The sequence below is a fragment of the Apium graveolens genome, chromosome 2, assembly GCF_009905375.1.
Source record: "Apium graveolens cultivar Ventura chromosome 2, ASM990537v1, whole genome shotgun sequence".
Taxonomy (NCBI): domain Eukaryota; kingdom Viridiplantae; phylum Streptophyta; class Magnoliopsida; order Apiales; family Apiaceae; genus Apium; species Apium graveolens.
In genome coordinates, this window is record NC_133648.1 from 178,530,458 (window position 1) to 178,536,328 (window position 5,871).

The 5,871-nt window shown below is 41.8% G+C and overlaps 1 non-coding gene across 1 annotated transcript; it reads right to left on the minus strand.

The window, feature by feature from the left end:
* Positions 1–3,335: 3,335 nt before the first annotated feature.
* On the minus strand, positions 3,336–3,442 carry LOC141709537 (small nucleolar RNA R71). Its single transcript, XR_012570107.1, has one exon. It is a non-coding gene; the product is annotated as a small nucleolar RNA R71 (small nucleolar RNA).
* Between the last annotated feature and the right edge of the window lie 2,429 nt (positions 3,443–5,871).

The window sequence follows — 5,871 nt, forward strand, 5'->3', positions numbered from 1 at the left end:
TGATAAATGTTTGGCGACATTCGAGACTCTCAAGAAATGTTTGATCACTGCACCAGTTATTACAGCACCAGATTGGACAGAGCCGTTTGAGATGATGTGTGATGCGAGTGATTATGCGGTAGGTGCATTTCTGGGGCAGCGCAAGAATAATCTCTTTCATGTGGTCTACTATGCGAGTAAGACCTTAAATGGGGCCCAAATGAACTACACCACTACGAAGAAGGAGCTCTTGGCTATAGTCTTTGATTTCGAGAAATTTCGATCTTATCTGCTTGGTACTAAAGTGACAGTATTCACTGATCATGCGGCCATTCGCTATTTGGTTTCCAAGAAGGATTCGAAGCCGAGACTCATTCGTTGGGTGCTCTTACTTCAGGAATTTGAGTTAGAGATCAAGGATCGAAAAGGTACTGAGAATAAAGTAGCTGACCATCTCTCTAGGTTGGAGAATCCCAAGTCTACTTCACAAGATAGGACATTAATCAATGAATCTTTTCCGGATGAGCAGTTGTTCGCAGTTGAGGAGGAAGAGCCATGGTTTGCAGATATTGTAAACTATCTTGTCAGCAATATAATGCCTCCTAATTTGACCTCCGCTCAAAAGAAGAAGTTTCTGCATGAGGTGAAGTGGTATATATGGGATGAACCATATTTGTTTAGACAGGGAGCTGACCAGATCATCAGGAGATGTATCCCATTCTGTGAGACGGAGGGGATATTACGAGACTGCCACTCCACAGTTTATGGTGGATATTATGGTGGTGAGAAGACAACAGCTCGTATTCTGCAAGCAGGTTTTTTCTGGCCTACTTTATTTAAGGATGCTCATCAGTTTGTTTTAAGGTGTGACCGTTGCCAAAGAGTGGGAAATTTGACGAGAAAGGATGAGATGCCGTTAAATGTGATGCTTGAAATCGAGGTCTTTGATGTTTGGGGAATCGATTTCATGGGGCCTTTTGTCTCGTCCTGCAATAATCAGTACATCTTGCTGGCAGTCGATTATGTCTCAAAATGGGTAGAAGTCAAAGCTCTACCGACAAATGATGCAAAGGCAGTGCTGAATTTTCTTCATAAGCAGATTTTCACAAGGTTTGGAACACCTCGGGTAATCATAAGTGATGAAGGGTCGCATTTCTGTAACCGTAAGTTCACTTCTATGATGCAGCGTTATAATGTGAATCATCGAGTTGCTACTGCCTATTGATAAGTGGCATTTTATACCACTTAGAACGTCTTAAAATGGCTTAAATTGGTGTCTTGAAATCAAGTATTTTGTGTATTTGATGCATTTTTCTAGTGTTTATGCATTTCAGGGTATTAGTTGTATTTCGGAGGAGGAATCATCAAGAATAAGCCTTGGCATGTGTTCATCATTGCAAGAGGAAAAGAACGGGCAGATTATGGCGAAGAAACGGAGCAAACCTGGAATTTTTCCAGTAGGGTCCTGCGCGCCCGCGCAGAAATGCTGAGCGGCCGCGCAGCAGCCTTGCGCGCCCGCGCAGAAATGCTGAGCGGCCGCGCAGGGTCGGGGAAAAAGCTGAATTATTTTAGACTTCTACTTCTGTTTGGCTTCCAACTTCTATGTAATCTGAGTTTCATGGGACTATTTTATAGGTAGATTTGAGACGTTTTCACAGAGAATTAAGAGAGGAGATAATGTTTTAGATTGTGTTTTTGCGCAAGAAGCGAAGGAGATAAGGAAGAAGACCGATTTAGCACACAGCAACGAAGCGGAAGCATATACTCTTGTGATTCTTGTTTCGTTGTAACGTTGGATGCTAGTTTTCTTGCTTTGACTTATTTACTCTTGTGACGTACTCTGTTTTAATATAATCAGTTTAGTTATTATTTTCTTGTGTTTGTTTATCATGATTTCATATGAACCCATGATGGCGATAAGTTCTATTATGGGCTAATCGTGATCATGGGGTTGCAACGGATTTATTATGGAATTCTTTAGTTAATTGTTTACTACTTTAGTATGTGATGATTGTATGATATCTAGTATTGGTTGTGCGTATTCGTCTTATGTGCGTCGCGAACATATAAGATAGGGTGTTAATCTCTTGTGAAGCGATAGTGGATCTTGAGATTTAGAACTTGCCATGCTAGCATAGGTTCATATACGTTGTGCATGATTAGTGGGTAACTCTAACAGTTTTATTTGCCCTATGTAATCAAAAAGGGATAACTTGTGCTTAAATCGTTGTGTTGTCAATTTCTGTAGACATATAGGAACTCAACATAATTGATGACTATTCAACTTCTATCTTAATTGTGGATGTTTGGTAGAAGGGTATTAGTACAATGAAAGTTGGCTTTTATCAGTATCGTGTTATTCGATTAATATCATCACTGTCACATGCTAAAGGTAATAACAATGGCTATAGAAGGAAGTAATAATGAAGTTGTGATCTCATGAGTGTTTTATATTTGATAATTTGAAGTGTTAGTTAAGTGGTTAATTAAGTAGTTAATTATAGTTAATATTTAATCAACAATTTTAAGTGATATTATCTTAACATTGAGAAGTAATCATACATTGATGAGTGAGTTAAATTAGACAATAAATTAGTCTGAGTCTCTGAGGGAACGAACTAGAAAGTATTCTATATTACTTGCGAACGCGTATACTTGCGTGAATATTAGTGCGTGATTTCGCCCTAACAAGTTTTTGGCGCCGTTGCCTGGGACTCGGCGTATTTGTTTAGTTTATGTACTTACCATCATTGGTCATTAGGACTCAGTGATTAGGACGTAGTAGTTAATTACTCTTTTCGGTTGTGTTTCAGGTACTTTAGCAAGCGTTTATGCAAACTCGTTCTCGTGCTCGCAAGAGGACCTTAGATACAGCTGAGGAGAAAGACGAAGTTCTTGATACACCGGAGAAGTTAGATTTTGAGGATTCGGATTCAGGAACTGAGCAGAAAGAACCAGTAAACATGGGAGATCGTATTGAACAAGCTGATCCAGCTCTTATGGATTTTTCTCGGCCTAAAATTGATGAGATTCAGTCAAGCATCCTTCATCCGGCTATTCAAGCTAACACCTTTGAAATCAAGCCGGGCACTATTCAGATGGTGCAGAATTCTGTTTCTTTTGGAGGAGCGGCAACTGAAGACCCCAACATGCACATAAGGAATTTTGTCGAGATCTGTAGCACTTTTAAGTATAATGGCGTGACTGATGAGGCTATCAAGTTGAGGCTTTTCCCATTCTCACTGAGGGATAAGGCCAAAGACTGGTTACATTCGGAACCAGCTGGGTCCATCACTACGTGGCAAGATCTTGCGCAAAAGTTTCTGGTGAAGTTTTATCCAATGGCAAAGACTGCTGCTATGAGGAGTGCTCTTACTCAGTTTGCGCAGCAACCTACAGAATCTATGTGCGAGGCTTGGGAACGCTACAAGGAAATGTTGAGAAAATGTCCACATCATGGAATGCCGGATTGGATGGTAATCACTGGTTTTTATAATGGTTTGGGGGCCCAATCTCGGTCCATGCTCGATGCAGCAGCTGGAGGCGCCTTATGGGCTAAAAGCTATACTGAGGCGTATAATCTTATCGAGACGATGGCTGCAAATGAGCATCAAAACCCAACTCAGAGGATGACGTCAGGCAAGGTCGCAGGTATTCTGGAAGTTGATGCAGCCACCGCTATTGCAGCCCAGCTCCAAGCGCTATCAATAAAGGTTGATTCTCTGGCTACGTATGGAGTTAATCAAATAGCTATGGTTTGTGAGCTTTGTGCAGGTTCTCATGCTACGGATCAGTGTTCTCTTGTCAACGAATCTGTTCAATATGTGAATAATTATCAGCGACAACAGCAGCCTGTGCCAGCGACCTATCATCCTAACAACAGAAATCATCCAAATTTCAGCTGGGGAAATAATCAGAATGCTATTCTGCCACCATATCAGCAAGGAGTAAGTAAACAGTTTAACCCACCTGGATTCCAGCAACCACAGCAGTATGCTACAAGGCAATCATATCCTCAACAGGGAAGTGCAGCTGCACCTACTAGTGCTGATTTTGAGGAACTTAAGCTGTTGTGCAAGAGTCAGGCAGTTTCTATCAAGACCTTGGAAAATCAAATCGGTCAATTAGCCAATGCAGTGCTCAATCGTCAACCTGGCACTCTTCCCAGTGACACGGAAGTACCAGGCAGGAAGGAAGCTAAAGAGCAAGTCAAGGCTATTACCTTAAGGTCTGGAAAAGTAGCTGATGCTGAAAAGGCAAAAGAAGTCGAAGCTGAAGTTAGAGATGAAGAATTTAAGCAAAAGGAGAAAGCGGCGGAACCAAGGAAGACTACTGTTGAACACACTCTGCCTGAGGCTAATACAGGGGAGAAACAGCTCTATCCTCCACCACCTTTCCCTAAGAGATTGTAGCAACAAAAGCTGGATAGACAGTTCGGGAAGTTTCTGGAGGTGTTCAAGAAACTTCACATCAATATACCTTTCGCTGAGGCTCTGGAACAAATGCCTAGTTATGCGAAGTTTATGAAGACTATTCTTTCAAGGAAGGTGAAACTGGATGACCTTGAAACCGTTGCTCTCACGGAAGAATGCAGCGCTGTTCTGCAGCAAAAGTTACCACCAAAACTGAAAGATCCAGGAAGCTTCACCATTCCTTGCACCATTGGCAATCTAACTTTTGACAAGTGCCTTTGTGATTTGGGAGCAAGCATTAATCTGATGCCCTTGTCGATCTTTAAAAAGCTGGATCTGCCTGATCCAAAACCCACATACATGTCGCTACAATTGGCTGACCGTTCCATTACTTACCCAAGGGGCATAGTTGAGGATGTGCTCGTCAAGGTGGATAAGCTCTTCTTTCCTGCAGATTTTGTTATTCTGGATTTTGAGGAAGATAAGAAGATTCCCATAATCTTGGGGAGGCCTTTCTTGGCTACTGGCCGTACCTTGATAGATGTGCAAAAAGGTGAACTTACTATGCGGGTCCAAGATCAGGATGTGACCTTCAACGTATTCAAGGCAATGAAATTCCCTACAGAAGATGAGGAGTTCTTAAAAGTGGATGTGATTGATTCCGCAGTTACTTCGGAACTCGAGCACATGCTAATATCTGATGCATTGGAAAAGGCCTTAGTGGGGGAATTTGACAGTGATGATGAAGATAGCAACGAGCAATTACAATATCTGAACGCTTCGCCCTGGAAGCGAAAGCTGGACATACCATTTGAATCTCTTGGTACTTCTGACCTCAAGAACGCTGAAGGGAAGCTCAAACCATCAATAGAGGAAGCACCTACCTTAGAGCTCAAACCCTTACCTGAACACTTGAGGTATGCTTTTTTAGGTGATTCATCTACATTACCTGTTATTATTTCAGCTGACCTTTCAGGTAGTGAGGAAGACAAGCTCTTAAGGATTTTGAGAGAATTCAAATCGGCTATAGGATGGACCATAGCAGACATCAAGGGGATAAGTCCTTCATATTGTATACATAAAATTCTGCTAGAGGAAGGTAGTAAGCCAACTGTGGAACAGCAACGAAGACTGAATCCCATCATGAAGGAGGTGGTGAAGAAAGAAATTCTGAAATGGCTAGACGCAGGCATCATTTATCCTATTTCTGACAGCTCGTGGGTGAGCCCCGTACAATGTGTTCCTAAGAAAGGAGGTATCACTGTGGTAGCAAATGAAAAGAATGAGCTTATCCCTACTCGAACAGTTACAGGATGGAGAGTATGCATGGATTACAGGAAATTGAACAAAGCCACAAGAAAGGATCACTTTCCTCTTCCATTTATTGATCAAATGCTTGACAGATTGGCGGGACATGAGTATTTTTGTCTTCTGGATGGTTATTCGGGGTATAATCAGATTTGTATTGCACCAGAGGATC